Raw genomic sequence first — 25,755 nt, 5'->3', positions numbered from 1 at the left:
ATGTTTTAACATCTTGTTTCAGAATAATATTAACCAATTGTGATTAGTTTTAAAGAGGAAGGAAAGACAGAAAAAGTGAGAGAAGGGGAAGGAAGGAAAGAGGGAAGGACATGAGGAAAAGAAGGCAATGAATGGGGAAGGAAAGAAATAGGGAAGGGATTGTTCCTCTCATGCCCATAAATCTGGATAATTTTGCTTATTAAGGGCCACACTTTCTTTTATTTTAAGGAAATTACAAATAATTACAAATAATTACAAATAATTGGGTTACATATCTAACTACTGAATTTGTACACAGTAAATGATTATCCCAAACTCTTAAACCTGCCTAATCATTTTCTTAAACATTTCTTAACCTATTTGTAAATTTTTGAGATGTTTTAATATGCAGTGTATAGTCATTCCTCTAATGTAAATTGTTAAAATTATTAGTTTTGCTTTCAAAGAGCAATACTGATCACTGGACTTCATTTAGCTCTGCAAATAGGTCCAAGTTCACACAGTCATGGAATGCATGATGGGATTTTTTTGGGTATTTGCCATTTTATACTGAAAATACCACGGCCCACTAATATAGACTTTTGAAGTGCTGTGCAATGGAAATATGAGATGAGCCTATGAGTGTAAGCTATGCATATCTTTTTAAATTTTCTAGTAGAAAAAAGTAGAAACAGGTAAAGTCAAATTTTTTAAAAGTTTATGTATCTATTTTAGAGAGAAAAAGTACATGGGCAGAGGGAGAGAGAGGAAAAAACAGACTCCTAGCTGGGTAGGAATCCAGATTCGGTGCTTGATCCCAGGACCCTGAGATTATGACCTGAGCCGAAACCGAGTCAGATGCTTACCCAACTGAACCACTGAGTTCAGTTTTATTTATTTCTACTTTCTACCCATTATGATAAGAGAGAAGCACAAATCTTGCTGTGTAGAAAATGTGCCGTTTTCCTCCAGCAACAGCCTGACTCCCAACCACCGAGGAGTGGTAGAAGTCGGACCTAGGAACCAGAAGGCTTGTTTGGGTGCTGCCACTGCCTCACTGTGCAGAGCTGAACCCCTTGTCTTGCCTCCTGGGGCCTCAGTCTGCCATTTGTAAATAAGGTGAGACTTAGGAAAGCCCTTTTGTTCACCACCCATGATCTCCCCTCCCACTGAGGCCCCTAACACCAGCTCCTGGCTCATGGAACTGCCCACTTTCCTGAATTCGCCATGTGGTTCCATTACTTAGGGCTCAATAGCAGCTCAAACGATCTAATTTGTTTTCTTGGTTATTATCTGTTTCCCTCCTGGATGTCAGCTCTTTGGGGATGGGAGGTTGCCTGCTTTGTTCACTGATGCATTGAGGTGTCCCCAGCCTTAGATCAGTAGCTGGCACATAGTAGCTGCTCGGTAAATATCTGTCGAATGCTCAGAATGGGGATCATTGACCTAAATGTAAGAACTAAAACTATAAACTTTTTAGGAAAAAAAAAAAGTTCAATTTTATTTATTTATATATTTGTATAATTATATATATATATAAAACTCATATAACTATATATAATATATGAATATATATATTTAATAAGATTTATCCCATATATTAAAATTTCAAACAGTGATCTATACAAAATGTTATTATTGAGATATTTTAAACTTCACATTTCATTCTAAGCCTTCAAAATTTTTACATATTTTACATTTATGGCATATTACAATTGGGACTAACTACCTTTCAATGACTCCATAGTCACACATGGCTAGGGGCTATTATATTGGACACTCAGAGTTTAAGCACGTAAGTCAGTAAAACATCTCATTATGTAGAATATTTTCTCAGGGTTTTTTTTTGTAGAATATTTTTGTAGAATATTTTATCAGTTTATTGGGTATTATGATTATGTGGCTATGAATATTTGAATGTAGGTCACTGGGTGGATATATTCTTTCCTGTACCTTGGGTAGATATTAAGAAGTTGAATTTCTGGGTTCTGTGGCTAGTTTATGTTTAAGAAACCACCACACTGTTTTCAGAAGTGACTGTGTCATTTTACATTCCACTGTGTCTCCACATTCACACCAGTACATATTATTGTCTGGCTTTTTGATTATAATGATTCTATTGAGTGTGTAGTACGATCTCATTGTGGTCTAAGATTGGTGTTTCCCTAAGGCTGAATGATATTGAGTACCTTTTCTGAGGGTTTATTAAGACTTTGGTGAAATTTTATTAAAATATTTGACCATTTTTTAAAATTAGAGTTTATCTTCTTATTACTAAAAGATTGTTAAGTGTTCTTTATATATTTTGGATCTACTTTTTTTTTTTTTGCTTTGTTAGTTTTATCAGATATATGATCTAAAGATATTTTCTTCCAGACTATGACTTCTCTTGTTCATCCTCTTAGTGTCCTTTGAAGCAGAATTTTTGGCTTTTAATGCAGTTGAATTTATCAAAGTATTCTATGTATTAGGATGTTGGTATCTATCTAAGAATTTTTTGTGCATTTCAGGATCAGAAGGATATTCCCGAACAAGTTGAATTCTAGAAGTTTTATTTATTGTTTAGCTCTTGCATTTAGGCCTATGATCCAATGGAGTTAGTTTTTGTGTAGTGTGTGAGGTAAAAGTCAAGCTCATTTGGGGGCACCTGGGTGGTTCAGTCAGTTAAGCATCCAACTCTCTATCTCAGCTCAGGTCTTGATTTCAGAGTTATAAGTTCAAGCCCCACTTGGGCATGGAGCCTACTTAAAAAAAAAAAAAAAGTAAAGCTGATTTTTTCATGCAGTATCTACTTGTCCTAGCACTATTTGTTGAAAAAAAAAAAAATCTTTCCTGATTGAAATACCTTGGCACTTTTGTTCAAAAAAAATTAACCATAGATGTAAAGATTTATTTATAGAACTTCAAATTTGTTCCTTTAAGCTAAATGCTTACGATTGCAAAATCACAGAATAGTCTTGGTTATTCTGCCTTTATAGTAATCTTTTTTATAAGGCAGCGTAGTAGAGAGATTGCTAAAATGGCCAAGATCTCCCACTCTAATTCCTGGGTCTATGAAAATGATAAAATATCATACCTTGATTATGTTATATTACATGATAAAGTTGCTCTGCATATGTGATTAAGGTTACTAATCAGTTGACTCTAAATTAACCAAAAGGGAACTCATCTGGCTGTATCTAGTCACAGAGTGGTTTAGGAGCACAGTTTTCTGACAGATAGTAGAAGAAAACCTCTAGAAGAGACTTCACATGCAGGAAATATGTAGTGCACTGTTGCTTCCTAAGGATGGAGGGGGCCATGAGACAAAAAATGCAGCTGGATTCTAAGAGGACTGCGAAGCCCCTGAGTGATAGACAACGTGGTGATGGGCATCTTGGTTCCAAAGCAGGAAGAAGGTAAATCTCTCCAAGAGCTGGAATGAGTTTTAAAGAGAACTCTGAGGTCTAATTGAGAACAAAACTGGCCAACACTTCAAATTCAGCCTCATGCAACATTGAGCAGAGAACCGAGCCATGTCCTGCTGGACTTCTGCTGTACACAACTGTCAGCTTACTAAATAGCCTTTTTTAAAAAAAGCATCTAATTTTATGATAATTTCTTATAGGCAGAAGAAAACAATGGTAGTATAGCTCTTTCAACTTTTATGCTCATCTTTAAAAAAATTCTCTGGATGATCTAAATACTTTACATATCCACATACATTTTAGGGTTGACTTGTTAAATTCCACAAAGAAGCCTAAAGGACTACATTGAATTGGTGGGTCATTTTGAGTTGATTACCATCTTAATAAAGTCTTTCAACGGATGAATATTAAATATACATTCATTTATTTAAGTCTTTTAAAAATTCCTCTTAGTAATCTTTTTTTAGTATAAACATCTTGCAATGATTTTATTAAATTTATTCTTAAATCTTTGATTTCTTGCAATGGCATTATAATTAGGATTATTTTCTTAATTTCAGTTTTGTGTGATTCCTTGCAAACACAGAAATGCCATTGATTTCTGAATATTCTGAATGCATTCTCTACATTTGCTAAGTATGTTCATTAGTAATTTTCTATGTATACATAGAGTTTTCTATGTATAAGACTAAGTAAGTCATGTGCAAATAATGATAGTTTTACTTCTCTTTTCCAAATTCAATGCCTTTACATTTTTTTCTTTTCCATATTGTACTTGCTTAAATCTCAAGGAAAAACTCAAATAGAAGTGATGAGAGTTGATATTGCTGCCATGTTCCCAGACTTAGAGGTAAATAATTCTGTCCTTATTAAGCTTGACATCAGTCTGTGGTTTTGTTTTGCTCTTCTGTAAGTGTGTCTTCATAAAATTGGAGCAATCCATTTTATTCTCCAATTTCTGAGATATTTCATCAAGAATGGTGTGTTAAAAAAAAGAATGTGTGTTAAATTTTGTAAAATGTTTCTTCTGCACCTATTGAGATGATATTATGTGTTTTGTTCTTTATTCTAATAATATGATACAATGAATTAATTGGCTTGTTACTCTATGCTTGATTTCCTGGAATAAACCCTACTTGTCATGATAATGCTTTTTATGTGGATACTAATATCACTGTTTATGAGGGATATTGGTCTGTCGTCTTCTCTTTTTGTGATTCTTTAGAACTCCTTACTCTCAGAGTAATAATGACTTTGTAGAATGAGTTAGGATATGTTTCCTCTCACTCTGTTTCCTGAAACAGCTTTTGAAAAATTGGTGTTCTTTAAAAATTTTATAATATTCACCCAAGAAATCTTCTGAGCCTGGATTCTTTTCTTTGGAAATGTTTTTATTTTTTTGTAAAGTTTTTATTCAAATTCCAGTTAGTTAACATATAGTATAACATTAGTTTCAGGTGTACAATATAGTGATTCAACATTTCTATACAACACCCAGTGCTCATCACAAGTGCCCTCCTTAATTGCATACTCAATTTCTTTAATTATTGATTTATTCAAATGTTCTATTTCTTTATGATTCAACTTGGTAATTTGTATCTTTTTAAGGTTGTGTATTTTTTAGCTGCATTGTCTAATTTTTTGTCATATACTTGTTCATCAAACTTTTTTGTAATCATATTAATTTTGTAAGGTTGGTGTTAATGTCTATTCATTCATTTTTGGTTTTGAAAATTTGTATCTTGTCCCTTTTTGCCTGTTGGTTTAGGTAAAGGATATTCAATTTTTTTGACCTTGTTAAAAAAACAACTTGTGCATTCCCTGGTTATTTTTGTCCCTTTTCTGTTTTACTGACTTTTGTTCTAATTTCTATTACTCTTTTTATTTTGCTGGTCATAGATTTAGTTTGCTCTTCTTTTTCCAGTTATTTAAAATAGAAATTTATATTATTAATCTGAGACTTTCCTTTTCATCTAAAACTAAAAATTTTCTGCAAAATGCTGGCTTAGCTGCATTTATGCAAATTTTTCAAAATGTTGTACATGCATTTTCACCCATTTAAAAATATTTTCTATTTTTTTGTGCCTTTTTCTTTAATCCATGGCTTACTTAGAAGTGTGTACATTTCCAAATATTTGGAGATAATCCAGATTTCTTTCTGGTTTTTTTTTTTAATTTCTAATTCTTTTGTGATCAGATAACAAATTTCATGTGAACTTATTAAGACTTATTTGATGGTGCCTGGTTGGCTCACTTGGTAGAGCATGGGACTCTTGATCTCAGGGTCAAGTGTTTGAGCCTGATGTTGAGTGCTGAGATTACTAAAAAAATTAAAAAAAAATAGAAACTTAAAAAAAGACTTATTTTGTGGCCTAGCATATAGTATACCCTAGAAACTATCTCATTGTACATGAAAAAATTACATAGCCTATAGTCCCTTTTGAGAGATTTTTATATATGTCAGTTAGGTCAGATTGGTTGAAACTTGTGGCCAAATCTTTGATATTTTTTTTATTCCTTGGTAGCCTATCAATTATTTTGAGTGGGATATTCAAATGTTCAACTATTCATGAAGAAGTAACACTATTGTCATTCAATTTTGTCAGATTTGTTTCATGTATTTTAGCTAGCATGTTTCCTGATGCATTTGAACTTTTATCACAATAAAATGTCTTCTTTGTTTCTAGTAATATCTATTTCAGTCTCTTTTTAAAAATATAAACTTTCCATTTCTTCTCTATATATGTGTGCACAACTACTATGTGTAAGACTTGCATGGAAGACAAAATTAAAAAGAAAAATGAAAAAATGAACAAAGATTTTAAAGAAAAATTTGAACCCCAAAATAAAGAAAATTATAGTATTATCACAAATATGATTTCATCATGAGTCATTAAGCAAGAAAGAAGCTGTTGTGGTTTTTTTTTTTTTTAAGATTTTATTTATTCATGAGACACACACACACACACACAGAGGCAGAGATACAGGCAGAGAGAGAAGCAGGCCCCATGCAGGAAGCCCAATGTGGGACTCAATCTGGGGACTCCAGGACCATATCCTGAGCTGAAGGCAGATGCTCAACCCCTGAGCCATCCAGGCACCCCCATCATTGTGTATTTGTATTTAAGATACCATCTACAGTGGCAATAAAAGCAATAAAGAATCATACACCAACTAAAAGAAAAAAATACGAATCTGTTATCAGAAATATAAGAAAAATGATCACAAACACACTTATTGTAGGAGATGTTGAAACACATTTTTAAGTATTTCAAAAATAGGCCATCCCCCCAAAAAAAGAAAACTCCACAGTTATATAAAAAATGCAAGAAATACAACAAGGTTGATTTAACATATTTATTGTTTCTTACTACCCTATATAAATAATGGCTAAGATTGCCTGAAGGTCTATTCAGTGAGGGTTATTCAAGGTGGTGCTCATAACAATTTTAAAGCATTATTTCTACTATGTTTGTTTGACGGATGAAAAAAAAAAAAACAAAACAACCCAAAACTGAGGCTAGAGAGACCAATTATTTTCCCTTGGTCCAGTAACTAACAAATGCTATGTAATATACAAACTCAGGCCTGTCTATGCCAGAAACTTCAAAGCACACATTATATAAGAGAATTCAGATGTACACATTACTAGAGAAAAGAAAGCTAGAAACATAACTTTTTTTCTAGCCCCAATCTATAACCTTTCAAACGTTAAACTGAAAAACATTTTCTAAATATCTCATAAATCAGGAGTATATTAAACCTACATCTGCAAACTTAAAACAAGAAAAATCAGAGCTAAAATGATCCAAAAGTACCTTAGAACCAAAACTATACATGACATGTAAATTGTAATATTAAGTATATTAATTATTTTAAAAAATGTTTTAAAGGAATAAAGTAATGCAAGAACTTAGAAAATATTTTCAAAAGGAACATAAAGATCACAGGAAGATTTTAATTAAAAAGGAGGAGGGGGCAGCCCTGGTGGCTCAGTGGTTTAGCGTGGGGTGTGATCCTGGAGACCCAGGATCAAGTCCCACGTCGGGCTCCCTGCATGGAGCCTTCTTCTCCCTCTGCCTGTGTCTCTGCCTCTCTCTCTCTCTCTGTGTGTGTCTCTCATGAATAAATAAAATAAAAATCTTCAAAAAAAATAAAAAAAAAAATGAAAAGGAGAAGGACGTGGGTGACTCAGTCTGTTAAGTGTCTGCTTTGGCTCAGGACATGATCCTGGGGTTTCCTGGGATCCAGCCCTTCATCAGGCTCCCTGCTCAGTGGGGGATCTGCTTCTCCCTATCTCTTTACCCACCCCCTCACTCATGCTTGTTCTCTCACTCTCTCTCTCAAATAAATAAATAGAATTTAAAAAAAAAGAAGAAAGGAAAATTATTAACTTCACATTACTCATAAGAGTAATATGAAGTAATACTCATAAAAAAAGACAGCCCTCTACAAACCTGATCCTTTCAATACAGTTGCAATTAAAATCTTAATTGAAACTTCTAGATACCATGACAAAATAAACCGAACGTTCTCCCAAATGAAAAAATAATGGAAATATGCAGCAATAGATTGATGATCAACCTGCACTAAAGTATTTTCAAACATACTGAAATGTCATCAAACCATCACACCTTAGTGGGAATTCTGGAGTAGGTATTTTGCTCAGTGTAAAGAGCCCATAAGGAAAACAATCTTATATGGCAATCAAATGCATTATAAAAATGGTATATAAAATCTCTGAGGAAATGCAGATTAATCAACAAATGTGATTTTTTTCTCCTTTTGATGCTTTTGTTTACTTAATGTTTTCAAGTAATTAGTATTAAATTTAAGAAAAACAAAATTGGAAAATAAATTTACATACATGATAGCATTAGAACTATTCATTGTAATATGTAAACAAAAATTATAAATATATATGTAATGTATATTTATATTAATATATGAAATAAAAATTTTATTCGCTAACTTGTCAATAAATAATAAACTCTCCCAGGGGAAAAGCTCATGATCAAAGGATATACACACGAGATATGAAATAAAAGAAACAAATGGTTCATTGATTTCAGATAGAATTTTAATGTTACTAGAAATTTTTAATGCCAGTCTTTCACTAAATCTCCCAGAAAGTAGAAACGATGACACATCCCCTAACTTATACAGTGAGACTACCATAACCTTAATTCCAAACCTAATAACAGGCAAAATGGGAAATTTCATAGTGAGTCATCATAAAAATAGATTGACGAATGAAAAACAAAATATTGGTAAATTCAGCCCAACAATACAGAATACAGCTATACAAAACCAAGTTGACTTTATTTCTGGAATGCAAGGATGGTTTAACATTTTTAAACTGGTCAGTGTAGTTGACATAAACAAAAAGATAAAAGAAATCTTATCTTGTCACCCTTAAAAATTCAGTAAAAATATTTGATAAAAGTTAAGGTCCATTCATTATAAAGATCACATACAACTTAGGCATAGAAGGACACTTTCTAAATCTGACTAATGCTATCTGTAAAACCTAGAGCAAATGTAGTTAATGATAAAATGTTAATAATATCCCTCTGGAGTCAGGGTAAAGAACAAGGATGCCTATGTTCTACACATCCCTCAAACATCATACTGAAAGTCCTACCCAGTGCTAGGTTAAATTACAGGGGAGAAAAAAGTGATTATTTGCAGTTGATATAATTATGACTATAAATAATCGATTATCTATATTATTATAGTAATATACATATTTACATGCTAATTAACATATGGATGTTATATTAGCATTTTATGTGTAGTTTTCTGGAAATAAGTTCAATGTATAAACATAATATGTGACTTAATTTACCACTATGTTAGAAAAGGAAATTTTTCAAAGATATGATTTATAATAGAATCAAAATATTAAATTACTAGAAGTGACCTTAATAAAAAATTATAAGTCATGTATAAAGAAAACTGTAAAACATACGTAAAAAGTACACCATGAATGTGTAATAGAATGTACTCATGTATTGGAAGACTCATTATTGTAAATATTAACTGCTACCGAACTGTTCTATAGATTCAATTAAATTCTAATAAAATATTAACAGGCTGTGTATGTAGAACCTTATCCATAAATCGATTCAAACATTTACATGGAAAAGACCAAAAGTAGACATGACAGTAGTAAAAAAAAATAAATTATTCTATTACAAGGTAGAACATTATAAAATTATAGTAATTAAGACAGTATTGTATCAGAAATAAGGATAATAACATAATTTGTTAAACCTGACAGATCAGAAGTAGAAAAAATAGTTATCGCTTTTCCTCCCACAATTACCCTCTTAATAAACATCTTCTCAGGGTGCAAAGGCTGGAGGAAGGTATAATCACATGAATTCCACTATTTTTAAATGGGTAATTGTATGCGCCACTAACTGTGTTAGGAGCTTGAAGTCCATACTTGATTTGCTAGTCACCATAAAAAATGTGATAGTTACTTTTCTATCCCCAGTTAGGGAACAAGCCAGGGGATGGCGTTCCACAGTGTCTCCCACCTTTCCCACTGAAAGCCATTGTATTGATTGGTGTAGGTGAGTGAGAGTTCCTCATCCAGACAGAGTCTGACTCACCTTCCTTTGAGCAGCAGAACAATTTACTAGATAGGAGTGAACATTTTTCCATTATTCCTATTCTGATTATAGGTTTTAACTATGAGTTAGATTACTCACCTAAAATTAATTTTAAGTTTTTTCCCATGCATGGAAAAATATTTGAAATAAAAATAACTCAAATTAGTGTAAAGTCTCTCTACTTAGAGTTTCTTAAAAGTTCTCCTTGGGCACTAAGAAATGAGGGGTTCAGTCCCAAAGGAGAAAGAGAGTGCATATTTTATTTTTGGAGCTCTTTGGTGATCAAGAGATATTGAATTTATCTCTATCTTTTCCATGGTGTGGGCTACACCATGGGTCATGCTGACTTATTTGTAGGCATTACTGTGGCAGAGAATATCATCAGTTTAATTATAATGAGGAGGTTGCTGATATCAAAAGAAATAATCCATTAGAAGGCTTCATGAAGATAAAAAAAAATAGTTTGACTTCATAAGACTTTCTCAGTCTTCTTTCCAGAGTTTTTATCTTGCTGCATGTAAACTCAAATTTAGCCATAATCTATTATTTACATTTTTATCTTACTCTCTAATTTTTGCCATCAGCTGCTCAAGCATTATAAAATTGAACAGCTTGAGATTAGCATTCAAGGTTTTAGCCAGAAAGGCTTTACTCTCAAATACCATATTATAGTTTAGCTATTTATCCATAATCAAATTTATAGTAATTAGATAAAATGCATAAGGATTTTAAATCCATCCTTCATGTAATCTAATTTATATTTATAACTTCATAATTATATTATATGCCAATGATTATTAGAATCTTACATATTGAGAATGAACAATGGATGAAAGATAGACTTTTATCTTTACCTGGGTTATTCAATCTCACTAATTATACATTTAATAATGATCAATTATAAGTTAATGTACATAATTGTTTTATTAAATCTAAATCAGAGTTAAACACTTATTAAATAATCTAAGTTAGTGTTGCCCTTTCATATCTTTCAGCAAATTAGAGTTGCATTCGCCCACCTAAATTTTTCTTTAAAATTTTTTCTTGTACTGCTTACTGCCTTTGTCTTGAATTTCGAATATAACAACCTATTTATGGTGACAAAACACAGAGAATGAAACTTTATATTTCAAATGATTGTGGCTATTTTGTTTACTGGTCTGTTGCCTAAGTGCTGGTGTGTCTGTGAGAGAAAATTAATACTATTTAATATGAAGTGGTATAATCATAATTTGAAGAAAAACAGCTAGTCTTGATGTAGTCATATCCTACTTTAAGCTTTCCACATCACCATCTCATTTTACTCTTAAACAACCTTGATGGGCAGGAAATATTCTTATTCCCTTTAAAGCAAGAAGAGGGCAGCCTGGATGGCTCAGCAGCTTAGTGCTGCCTTCAGCCCAGAGCGTGGTCCTGGAGAACGGGCATCGAGTCCCACATTAGGCTCCCTGCATGGAGCTTGCTTCTCCCTCTGCCTGTGTCTCTGCCATCTCTCTCTCTCTCTCTCTCTCTCATTCTCTCTCTCATAAATAAAATCTTTTAAAAAATAAATAAAAAGGAAAAAGAAACGGAAGCATGGGGAAATTAAACTTTCTCAAGTTCAAAAAGGCAATGAATGGGAAAACCAAGCATCTGGACTCTAGATCTCACATCCTAAAGCACTGGGTTGTTTTTTGTTTTTTGTTTTTTCTCCATCTCTGTCATTGTTCTCAGCTTGAGCTTATAGGAGTCTAAAGTCTGAGAGATATAAATGTAAGTTACTTGTTACCTCCATGCAGTATTTTCCTATTAAAAAACTGTAACTGTTGGGGCGCCTGTGTGGCACAGTCGATTGAGTGTCTCACCCTTGGTTTCAGGTTAGGTCGTGATCTCAGTATCCTGAGATGGAGCCAGGAATCAGGCTTCACGCTCAGCGGGGACTGCCAGCGATTCTCTCTCTCCCTCTCCTTCTGTCCCTCCCACTCATGCTCTTTTTCTCTCTCTAAAATAAATAAATCTAAAAAATAAAAACAAACAAAAATCCTGTAGCTGTGTTTCTTGCTATATAAAAAATATTTCTAGTTATGATATGTGAGAGGAAGATTTACCATTTATGAAGCCATATATATGATTCTTGAATTTTATTTATGTTGTTCACTATAATTCATCACAGTTGTGTTATTCTTTTATTTCAGATAAAATTAGAAGGCCAAAGCAAAGGTGGGGATTTTTGGTTTTGTGTATTTTTTAAAAATTAGGTTTTAGTGTAGTTTTAGTTTTATAGAAAAATTGAGCAGATAGTAGAGTTCCCCTATACCCTACCTCCAGTCCCCTATCTCAGCGCACCGTTTCCCTTATTATGAATATCTTGCATTCCTGTGGTTGAATACATCTTATTGCCAAATACCATGTAAAGCACTCGATGTGTATTCTTATATCATCTTCCTAATGACCCAGTGAAGGGAGTACAATGCTATTTTAAAGATGAGGGATTTGAGATTCAGAAAGGTTCAAACAAGACAGAGAGAAAGTAGACAGCTCTTTTTGAAAACCAGATTCTGGGGTGGCTGGGGGGCTCACCTGATTGGACCTCCAATTCGTGACTTTGGCTCAGGTCATAATCCTGGGGTCCTGGGATCCAGCCCCATATCAGGTTCTGGGCTCAACAGGGAGTCTAATTATCTGCCCCCCTTTCTCTCTCCCTCTGCCTCTCCTCTCACTCAATTGATCTCTCTGTGTGTCTTATTAATAATAAATAAATAAATAAATAAATAAATAAATAAATAAATCTAAAAAGAAAGAAGAAAACCAGATTTATTCTGAAGCCAAAATGTATCTTTTCTTACTTTCTCTTTTAAGAAACTTGAAGCCTCAAAGTAATTTAAATATTAGAATGTTCACAGAGGGCACATTCCTCTGTTTGATTGCTGTTATACTAAATCTGGGATATTTATATACTGAATAACACAAAGTGAGTGAGTATACATTTAGTGTATAGCATCTTTCCATTCAAAGAGAATAGTCACTAATCTGCTAATACAAAAGAAGACACAAAATATCTTCATATTTAAATGCTGGTGATTACTGAAACCAATCATTACTGCATTAGCTACAATACTGATCCCTTAAACTGGTCACATTTTAAATAATTTTGCAATGATGTCCTAATTTTTAATTAGATGACCAACATTTTATAATATGGAGCACCTAAAATCTGAATGTTCCCAACATTAAGCTTTTACATTTATAAATCGGCCTCAGAGTCAATTTGGTTGACTACAAGTAATCCCATGAAATAAGCTTTCACCCTTAAATATCACACATTTTAAAACTTTTAAAACTGTGATCAATTATACTTCTGTAAAGCATCAAAAAGGGTGTGCCAGGGTGTCTCAGGGGGCTAAGCATCTGCCTTCAGCTCAAGTCATGATCTCAGGGTCCTGGGATTGAGCCCCACAGTGGCCCTGGCTCAACAAGGAGTCTGCTTCTCCCTCCTCCCACCCCTGCTCATGCTCTCTCACTCTCTCTCTCATACTTGGAATATAAGAAATAGTGAAAGGTTTATAAGGGAAAGGAGGGGAACTGAGTGGGAAAAATTAGAGAGGGAGACAAACCATGAGAGACTCCTAACCCTGGGAAACAAACAAGGGGTAGTGGAAGTGGAGGTGGGCAGGGGATTGGGGTGACTGGGTGACAGGGCACTGAGGGGGGCACTTGACGGGATGAGCACTGGGTGTGTTCTACTAGATGTTGGCAAACTGAATTTAAATCAAAAAAATGTAAAAAAAAAATTAAATAGATAAAATCTTTTTCTAAAAAAGAAAAATACACCAAAAAAGTAAAAGCATAATTCGAGTCATTTCATAGAAGTGGTTACTTCGACAAAACTGTTCACATTCCCTACGGGGAAAGGCATTTTTAATTTTTTTTTAATTTTTTTATTTTTTTTTTAATTTTTATTTATTTACGATAGTCATACAGAGAGAGAGAGAGAGAGGCAGAGACACAGGCAGAAGGAGAAGCAGGCTCCACGCACCGGGAGCCCGACATGGGATTTGATCCCGGGTCTCCAGGATCGCGCCCTGGGCCAAAGGCAGGCGCTAAACCGCTGCGCCACCCAGGGATCCCCGAAAGGCATTTTTAGACTCAACAAGCCTGGATGTCTGCTATCAGCTGCCTTCACAGCAGTGCCTTCCGAAGGGTGTCCAGACTGGACCGAAGATGACTTCAGTTCACTGCATCAGGCCCGGTGACCCGGCCCCCAACGAGATACACTGACTCCGTTTGCTTCCTTGCTTACAATCTTCTCTAGGTGCCAGACTGGAGAGACGGTATCTTGAAGGTGATTCGGTGAAAACGGTGGCAATTGAGCAGCAATCTCTGTGGCTACTGTAGCCCAGTGGGAGTCGTTCCGTTCCCTAGTAAGCACGAGTTTCGATCAAGCACCCAAGCAGGGAAGCTCATGCGCTCAACTTGGAGTTACGTTGACGAGATGCGGGGAGACACGCCGAGCTTATTCCAGTCCAAGCGGCGCGCTCCGCCCAAGACGGGATGCGGGTATCCAGTGAAACGAGGCATTGCGGCCGGGGTTTAGGTTTAATCACGTCTGCCGTTCCCTCAGTGTTCCTTCTCTGGCTGTTTCCCTATTTGGGCGAGAGCTTATGAACTGACAGGGCTACAGCATGATGAGTGAGACAAGTGATAAACAAAGACGGAGAAAATGAAACGCAGCTCTCTTTCTTGCCTTTTCTCATTGTTCTTAGTCAAAAAGCAGAGGCACGTTGACGTCCAGAGCCTTATGATGGGATATTCACATTTTCATCTGTGAGTCTAATGACTTTTTACGAATTATTCTGAGGAGTAAGGAGGAGAAACATTGCTTTATCTTCAGAACACAGTGAGCAAGACATATCAGACCTACTGAATGTGAAATCACGGGAAAGGGAACTCGACTCCGTGAAAATGACACAATGTACCTAAGCTTCATTAGTTCATTAATTTATTGAATAATTAATTAATTATTAAGCAGGCTTCAGAGAGCACACACTGAGTGCTGTCTTCTTGCCATAATGAGGCTGAAAACTTGGCGGCACGAAAAGATAAAACAAGTGTAGGTGGATTTACCATGCAGCTGGAACAAACAAAACACCAAAATAAACACAGATTTCAGAGCAAATTGTCTATGTGGTCATTTCTTTTTGTAAAATTTGCAAATGAAATTCAATTGCAATTGGCTATTACTTTCCACTACATTCCTTATTATATTCCCTACAGCTGTTAAATCACTGAGGTGACCTTGGGCTTTTGGGGATTTGACTGAAGGAAAATTGAGTATCCTGGGTTCATTTAGATTGAGTCTAATGGAAAAAAAAATATGTATATATAATATATATATATATATATATGTATGTATATATATATGCATTTCACTTGTTTGTTTAAAACATTTATATTTAATACACAAAGTACATAAAATATATACATATGTGTGTATGTATATTTAATATATATAAAATATATGCCTATGCATGTGTGTGTGTGTGTGTGTGTGTGTGTACATATCTATAGTTGTGCAGTTACCTCTTTGTTTAGGTATAAGTGTACTATTATTGGAATGGCTTTCAAGGATACTTCTGTATCCTGTTTTGTTAATTCACCCAGCTTTGCAACACAGAGGTCAGTCCAGAGGACCTATCATACCTATCTTGGTATGAACATGTCTTATAGCACCTAAAAGATGTGGCTAGAGCAAGGCCCCAAGGTTTGAAGTATACAAAATCAGAAATCAGTAAATGAGAAATTCTTTAAATCGATAAACATATAAACCCATAAGCAATGAATTTTTTTCTTATCAAAATGCATAGTTAGAACAAAATTTTTATCTGTTATATAATTGAGAATACAGTGCACTTAACTGTAAATGCAAGAAAGATGTTTTTCTTTTTTCTGAATGAGATTTTCACAAAGTGAAATGTACCAGAATCCCTGTGTTTGCTGGACACAGATCTGAAGCAGTACCATAATGGGAAAATCTGTGATCACACATTCAGGACATGAGCTTGGGAGAGTTTTTCCCATTTTGACAACAATCCTAAAAATTATGGGACACAGACAAGAACAATCTGTAAGTCTGAAAGGAATTCTCTAAGCCATGAAACAACAAAAAATTGTTCATCAAACATATTACTAACAAAAAGTCTGAATTATCTATTCTCTTTGCAAAAATAACATTATAAAATTGTTATCATATCAAGAAATCACTAAAGAAAATGCAACCAAACAGGGAGGAAAAGAAGGTCGGTTAATACAAATGTTTTATTATTGGTTTGGTTTTGTGGTGCTTATGGCATTTTTCAGCTTTTTAAAATTCAAGATTTGTTATGGTTTCCTTATTTCATGTGGAACAAATATGCAATTTTGCACCTCTTTCTTCATTCATAATTTTAGATTCTTTTTTCCTCAAAGGAGTCTTCTAAATTTTATAAGCTTAAAAATAAATAAATAAATAAATAAATAAATAAATAAATAAATAAATAAATAAATAAATTTTATAAGCTTATGGCTCCATAAAATCTGGAGAAACCTGTGGAAGCAAGAATTATATGATTCTCGATCTTCTATCAGTAAAATACAAAGGAATATTCTTTAACTCACTGCTTCTAGAAGGCATATGCTCTTAAAGGGGTCATTCTTTTATGTTGCAAATTCCATTATCAGGGTCTCTGATAAACAATAGCGCTCATATCCTACTGATCTCCAAATATCTCTAAAGTCTTTTTTTGGTCAGATTCCTTTTACCCAACAATATTAAGTCATGGTTCAACATCTGGCCAAGATGACAGCATGACTAGAAAAATTACTGACATGGTCCAAATAATATGAGTTTCTAAGAAAAAAAAGGAATTAAATGTTGATGATTGTATGATTTTTACTCATAACTATCTGATTGAAATTTAATAATTATGTAAATACAGGTTTCAATAATCCTACCACTGGATTCTAGGCCAGGAGGATTAAATGCAAACAAACATATAAACAAATAATAACAGCAAAACTCTTCACAGGGGGGATAGAAAGTCATGGAAAAGATATCTCACTGCAATAGGATGAAGCTTTAATAGATCAAAAACAGATACAGGTATAAAATGGAGATATATAAGATTGTGTATATGATTGGATCATCCAAAGAAGCAAACTAGAGTAAAAGTCTGAAGAGTATTGTATTGCATACCAATATAATTCATTAAGACTGTGTTCTTTTTTTTCAAAGTTATTTCTTAGAAGATTATCAAACTGTTTTAAGATTTTACTTATTTATTCATGAGACACACACACACAGAGAGAGAGAGAGAGGCAAAGACACAGGCAGAGGGAGAAGCAGGCTCCCTGCAGGGGATCCCGACGTGGGACTCGATCCCGGGTCCCCAGGATCATGCCCTGGGCTGAAGGTGGCACTAAACCACTGAGCCACTCGGGCTGCCCAAGACTGTGTTCTTTACATAGCAGAAAACCATCGTAGATAGTTACAAAAGGGCAAGGTGTTATATGGTCTGTGTTTTAGTGGCAGTGAGGACGATTGAAATGGTACAAGAAGTGAAGAATACATTCTAAGCAGTGAAGTAACCATCCCGGATTAGTGGCCCCAACTCAATGTGCGAAACGTCAAACAGCAAAGCAGCTCCAAATTTTTTTCTAAAACTACAATCAGGGATCCCTGGGTGGCGCAGCGGTTTGGCGCCTGCCTTTGGCCCAGGGCGCGATCCTGGAGACCCGGGATCGAATCCCACGTCGGGCTCCCGGTGCGTGGAGCCTGCTTCTCCCTCTGCCTGTGTCTCTGCCTCTCTCTCTCTCTCTGTGACTATCATAAATAAATGAAAATTTAAAAAAATTTAAAAAAATAAAATAAAATAAAACTACAATCATTTCGGAAATTATTTTTACAACTACAGGATGATAACTTGCATAGTTTTTATTCATTTTTTTCAAAGACATTTATTTATTTGAGAGAGAGAGCACAAGGGAGAGAGCTTGAGCAGGGGAGGGGGCGCAGAAGGAGAGGGATAAGCAGAATCCCTGCTGAGCAGGGAGCCTGATGTGGGACTCAATCCCAGGCAGGGATCACAACCTGAGCTGAAGGCAGACACTCAACCACGGAACCCCCGAGGCACCCATATCATTCTTAAAGCTCTGACTAGTTCTACTATTTTGTGTAATAGAATTCCAACTCTCCCATAACTTGAAATTGTTCAGCTTATGACATGAGGATTTAATAAAGTTAGAAAATGTCATGGGTGTGAGAAATTTGCCATATTCCCAACTTGTCACGTTTATTTATTTCCCCTCCAGTTCCCACATCAGATGGATGATTTTCTCTTCTCTGTCGATTAGATAAATGGAGGTATGCAGTCAGAGTTGAGACAAAAAGGGCATTAAAAATATGAAATATAACAATGTATGATATTGGAGATAATTTTAGGTGCCAATGGGCACAGATTAAACTTTCTCATTGATTAATTTCGTTAACCATTCATTTAATTGTCAATTCTCTCATTTATTCATCAGTTCATCAAATATCTATTACCTCTTTCAGTACCGCATTTTGAATCCAAACTACAAACTTTAAAAGTATACGAATATTTTTGCTTCCAGTATGGTTAAGTAGTTCCAACAGACAACATTAGATTCTAGAGAAAATATTTTAAAACCAACTACACGTAGGCAGAAATGTGAAGAGAGTTGATACTCAGAGAAAGGAAACAAAATAGGGTGGTTTTCTTAGTTTCATGACTTTTCACCCAGGAGAGGGCTTCTGTCTGTCTCACATGAGTTAGCTAAAACTCCAATGGGATAATTACAGTAGAAGTGGTTTAATAAGCCAGGTGACAGAGACTAGGGCACTGGCAATAAAGGGGGGTTAGTGGCAATAAAGAATCTTGGAGGATCTTGGGTAAGCACCATATTTTCTGCATAAACTCTGTGGAAATCTTTGGCTGACCCCTGATACTTACACATGTAGAGTAGTATCTAAGCACTCCAGCAGAGCCTAAAAGAACTAAGCTGTGATTTGACCTTTATTCTCATCAGGGAAAACAGAGATTGTAGTTCCACTTCAGCAAAATTAACTAGTTGCTCACATTAAAAAAAAGATTCCTCTTCAAAAGAATATAACAAAATATAGAACTTATATAAAATATCCTTGACAATGTCCAGTATACAACACAGAACTACAGGGAATACAACAATAGAAACACAATTAAACCTGTCCTTAAAAGAAAAGACAATCAGTAGACATAAACTAAACCAGATCAATACCTGAGGTGGATCAGATATTTGAGTTAGGAAAGGATTTTTGAGCATCTGTTATGATAACACTTGATGAGGTAAACAAAATATGCTCACAGTAAAGGAAAATGTATGCTATTTCAACAGACAAAATCCACACAAGAGAACCAAATGGAAATTCTAAAACTATAAATTAAAATGTCTCTATATTTATATAGCTACATATCTGTATTAATTTTTTATCTATACCCTGGATGGTCGTAACAGCAGAATGTAAAAGGCAAACAAAACAAAATTAAATAAAAAACACTGAACTTGCCATTAGATCAATAGAAATTATTCACATGAAAGAAGATTGAAAAAATAAAGATAGAAAAATATTTAATGAAGTGATAGAGGTTTATGGGACAATACTGAAAATTAAATGTAGGGAAACACCAGAGCAGAAAAAAGAGAAAGTGGAAGCTTTTCCAAATCAAGGAACTATTCACCAAAATTTTCCAAGTTTTGATTAAAGACAAAATTGCAAATTAAATGAGCTCAATGATACCCTACCCTGTTAAATGCCAACAAAGCCCATACTAACCATCATTACAGTCAAACTGTTTTAACAAAGAAAATCCAGAAGCACCCAGAAAATGGCACATTGCACACAATAATAAGTCTATTCATCAGTGACATCCATCAAAAGCAATGGAGACAGGTCAAGTGAACACGTGAAAAAATCCAATTCAGAATCTATATCCGCAACAAAGGTACTTTCAAAATGAAAAGAAAATAGCATTAAAAAAAACATTTTAATTTATTTTTTGTGAAACACACAGAGAGAGCAGAGACAAGGCAGGAGGAGAAGCAGCTCCTTGTGGGAGGCTGATTTAGAACTCGAGCCCAGACCTCAGGATTTGACCGATCCAAAGAAGATGTTCAAGCACTAGCCACCTAGGAGGAGGAAGGGGAGGTGCCCAAAATAGGCATTTTTTTAGTCAAAATAATAACTAAGAGAAATCATTGGTAGGAAACCTGTATCTATGAAATGACAAATCGCTACTTCAGCTAATGGAAAATAAGACCAGACAGAATCAATCTTCCTTACATAATGAAAGAATTTCTATGCGTTTATATAAATGCATAGAATAAAAAACTTCTTTCCTCTGAATTTCTTTAAATATATATGGCTGTTTAGAGAAAATATTCTTATATACATTCTACGGTATATAATGTTAAGCACATAAACTATAACATACAGGATAGAACGGGTGGTAAAGGAACTGTATTATTTACAAGATGTCATGCTTTTCCATGTTGAGATACTAAATAATATCAAATCTTATAATTAAGTACTATAATTTAAACCTAGAAAATATGCTAAAAAATAATGTTAAGAATTACTTTTTACATACCTGAAGTCCATATATATACATATAAATAAAATGGAATTTATTATTAAAATGGAATATATAATAAAATTGAAATTTTTAAAATTCTGCAATTAATCCAAATAAAGCATTAAAGGAAGAACAAAGCAATAATTAAAAAAAAGCATTATTGGGAGTTGCCTGGTTGGCTCAGTCAGTTAACTCGGACTTTCACTCAGGTCATGATCTCTGAGTCCTAGGATAAGTCTTCATGGGCTCATACTCAGTGAGCCTCGCTCTGTTCTTGCCCCAATTCATTATCTCTCTCTCTCAATAATTAACTACAAATTAAAAAAAAATAAAAATGATGAAAATCAGTATTGGATTCAACAGAAAACAAATGATATAGCAACACCAAATATTTTATTAGATATAGAATGAAACAATCTAATTAAAGGATTGAAAATTAAGACCTTTTAAATTTTTCTACAGAAAAAATGTGCTAAATCTAAAGACACAATAGATTGAAAGTAAATAATGGAATAACAATTTAAAACAATAGCATAAGATTTGGGGTGACAATAATATCAATTAGAGTAGATTTCAACAAGGGTCCTTAGAATTAAAGGTAGTATTTTTGATAGTGAGAAAAAGGTCATTCAACTAATAAGAAGACATCTTCGTCACAAATGTGTTATGCAAATCAGCAACAAATCTCCAAAATTCTGAACTAAAAATCAACAGACTTAATGAAGAAACATAAAAAGTCCATAATCATGTTAGATTTTAACAATGATATTTTCAAATGGAACAGAAAGAGTAAGTACAGTAAACAAAAGATCTGTACAAGCTATCACTTACCATGACATAAGAAAACGACACACCAAAATTGAAAAATACATATATATTTAAATGTTATGTTGTGTGAAGAGCACTGGCTGTTATATGCAACTGATGAATTATTGAAAACTACATCCTATACTAATGATGTACTTATACGTTGACAAATTGAATTTGAATAATAAATAAATAAATAAATAAATAAATAAATAAGTATTGAATTACATATGTAAACTAGAAATACATAAACATATAAAATTAAAAATACGTATTATGTATATTATATATTTTAAAACACAAGGTATATTCACCAAGATCAACTACATTCTGGACAACAAAACAAGTCTAAGAATATTTAAGCAAATTTAAATCATACAAAATATGCTGTATAATTATAATGGTATTAAATTAGACATCAGTTAGCTACCTAGTAAATGTCTAATATTGAAAACTATAAAAGAAATTATAGAACAACAAAACAAATATCTAAATAATCCATAAATTTAAAAAATCATGAAGGGAATTATAAAACTGTTTAAACTGAATTTAATAAAAATATACAAGTCAAAATATGTGGCATGAAACAAAAGCACTACTTAGAATAAAATGTATAGCTCTAATGTATAGCTGGTTATATTAGAAAATGAGACAGATCTAAAATCAATGACCTCAGGTTCTGTCTTAAAAGGATTGAAAAAATAATGTAAAACCAAAGTAAGTAATGAGAAGAAATAATGAAGAATAGAATAGAAATCAGTGAGAGAGAAAATAGACCTCACATAAAAGGAAGCAAATAAAAACAATTGAGTGTACTCAAGATATTTAGAAAATGTTTAAAAATGAAAAGTTTTTGTTTAAAAATATGAATAAAATTGAAAACAATCCCTAGCTAGATGGACCAGTGACAAATCTGAAAGAATATAAATTATTAATAGATGAGGGGTTATCACTACAGATATCACAGACATCAAAATGATAATAGTGCATCATATTATAATGATACAGTGGTAAATGATATCACTTTATACACTAAAATTCAAAATATATAACAAATGACTTGAACGACAGAAATTATTATAGTGACAAAAGATAAAATGAAAAAATGTGAACAGCTTTAAATCTATTTCAAAATTAATTCATTCTTAAAATCCTTTCCCAAACTGCAACAGGAAGAAATACTCAGAGTCAGGTGGTTTCACTGATGGATTCTATGAAATGTTTAAGGAAGAAAAAACACCAATGTTATGCACACTCTTGCGGAAAATAGATGAGGCAAGAAACTTCCACTATTGTTTTATGAAGCCTACGTTAACTGTAATTCCAAACTACGCAAAGGTTTTGCCAAAAGATACACTCAATATTCCTCCTATATATTGATGTAAAAATTAACAATATTGGCAAATCAATTCCATCAGTATAGAAAGATAATACATTATGACCATATGATTGAGTGGGTTTATACAAAGAGTACAAGTTTGGTTTAGCATTCAGCAATCAACCAACATAATTTCACATGTTATCAAAATAAATGTGAAATACTAAATTGTCATTTTCAATGAAATGTCCTTTTCGATAGCTGGAGACACATATTTAATGAAATTCAACACCCATTCAAGAGAAAACTTCTCATCAAATTAGGAAGAAAGAAAATACTCTCAGTCTAACATAGAACTCCATCTACAAAAATCCTACAGCAGTTATCACATATAATCATGGAATCCTGAATGTGCTTCCTGCCTAAGTCCTGGAAAAAGGCAAGAATACCCACTTACATTTCTAATTATTTTTAAAAATTCATATATATTCATATATCATATATCATAAAATTATATTCATATATCATAAAATTAATTCTTAAAGTATATAATTGAGAAGACTTTATTAACAGAGTGGTGCAACGAATGTCTTTATCTTATTTTAGAACATTCTCATGATTACAAAAAGAAATACTGTATTAATTTGTTAGCTCCTCCCTAACAAAATATGATGGAATTGGTGGCTTAAACAACAGAAATTTATGTTCTCCTATTTCTGGAAGCTGTAAGTCCCAGATCAAGGTGTTGGTGGCAGGTTTGATTTATTCTGGTGTGTTTCTCCTTTGCTTGCAGGTGGCTGCCTTTTCATTGGGTCCTCACATGCTCTTTTCTCTGTGTGCAAGCACGCCTAGTGTCTTTATGTGTAATAAATGTCCTCTTCTTATAAAAACACCATTTAGATTGGATTAGGGGCACCCTATCAGGCTCATTTTAACTTTATCGACTCTTACTGGGTTTATCTCCAAATGCAGTCACATTCTGAGGTCCTGTGAGTTACACATCAACACACTAATATGGGAGGAAGCACAATTCAGCCCATAACAAACCCTGTGCTCATTAAAAATCATTCCCAATTCTTGCCTTTCACCATCCCCTTGCAACATAAATTTATATTCTGTCTCTATAGATTTGTCAAGTCTGGCCATTTCATAGAAATGAAATCATGGATCCCTGGGTGGCGCAGCGGTTTAGCGCCTGCCTTTGGCCCAGGGCGCGATCCTGGAGACCCGGGATCGAATCCCACGTCGGGCTCCCGGTGCATGGAGCCTGCTTCTCCCTCTGCCTATGTCTCTGCCTCTCTCTCTCTCTCTCTCTCTCTGTGACTATCATACATAAATAAAAAAAATTAAAAAAAAGAAATGAAATCATGGACTATGTGGCTTTTTTTGTGGGACTTCTTTCAATTAGTATAGTATTTTCAAGATTCATCCCTATAGTAATGTGTATTAGTATTTTATTCCTTTTTATGGCAAATAATCCATTCTATCGATATTCTACAATTTACTTATCCATTCATCAGTTGATGAATATTTGAGTTGTTTCTATCTTGTGGCTACTATGAAGATTCATATTTTTGTGTAGGCATATGTTTTGTATTCTCTTCATATGTCATCAATTCTTAGGGTAAAATTGTCAGGTCATATGTTAATTCTATGTTTAACATTTTGGGGAAATGGCAAAAATGTATTTCAAAGCAATTGTACCATTTACATTCTCACCAGCAATGTATGAGGGTTCCCATTACTCACATCTTTACCAAAACTTATTATTGTTTTTTTTTTTTTGTTACAGCCATCCTATTGGGTATCAAGTGGTATCTTGTTGTGCTTTTCATTTTCACTTCCCCTATGACTAATGATGTGCCCGTCTTTTCAAAAGTCATTGGCCACTTATTTATCTTCTTCAGAAAATTGTCTGTTCAGGTATTTTGTCCATTCTTAAATTGTGTTATCTTGTTATTTTTGAGTTTTAAGAGTTCTTAAGCCTGGGTGCAAGCCCCTTATGAGATAAATGATTTCCCTTTGCCATTTCATGGGCTATCTTTTCCCTTTCTTTGTGATACTCTTGAAAGTAGAAGAGTTTTAATTTTGAAGAAGTCCGATTTATCTATTTTTTCTTTTGTCATTGGTGCTTTCAGTGTGAAAACTAAGAAACCATTGTTAAACTCAAGGCCAAAAGGATTTACTTGTCTTTTTTTCTATGATTTTCCTAAGTCTTGCTCTTACACTCAGGTCTATAGTCTGGATGTTTAATATGATATGAGTAGGTACTTGACTTCAATTATCCACATGTGGATCTCCTGTTGATCTACCACCATTTATTGAAAAGACTAATTCTTCCCCTCAGTCTTGACATCCATTGAAAAATCAATTTAAAAGTTTACTTATTTAAATAAAAGCTTAAAAAATAAATCAAGGTCTAATTATGACACTCATTCAATGAAATAGAATTTCATTCTATTGATTTCAATGTCTGTTTTCATGCCAGTATGGTACTCCCTTGATTACCACAGCTATGTGGTAAGTTTTGAAAACAAGAAGCATGAGTATTTCAGAAGCTTTGTTCTTTTTCAAAATTATTTTGGTTATTCTGTTGTTTTTATTTCCATATGAATTTGGAAAGCTAGGATTTTTAGAAAGAACTGCATTGAATTTGTAGAACATTTTAGAGATAATTGCCACCTTTTTCTCCCCCAAACAACCAGACACATTAACGTTCCTAGTTTATTAATCCTCAAAAATTTGCACAGTCGCCACAAATAGAGACACTGCAGAATCTTTACTCCTTCTATTGTCCAATCTCCAGCTCACCTTTTGCCAGCACCAACCTTGGCTTTTGCAGTCCCCTTGAATTTCTTCATTCTGCTCTTGCATTTCTTTTTTTTTTTTAATTTTTTTTTTTTTACGATAGTCATACAGAGAGAGAGAGAGAGAGAGAGGCAGAGACACAGGCAGAGGGAGAAGCAGGCTCCATGCAT

The sequence above is a fragment of the Nyctereutes procyonoides genome, unplaced genomic scaffold (genome assembly GCF_905146905.1).
Source record: "Nyctereutes procyonoides isolate TBG_1078 unplaced genomic scaffold, NYPRO_anot_genome, whole genome shotgun sequence".
In the NCBI taxonomy this organism is placed as follows: Eukaryota; Metazoa; Chordata; class Mammalia; order Carnivora; family Canidae; genus Nyctereutes; species Nyctereutes procyonoides.
This window is presented reverse-complemented; position numbering follows the sequence as displayed.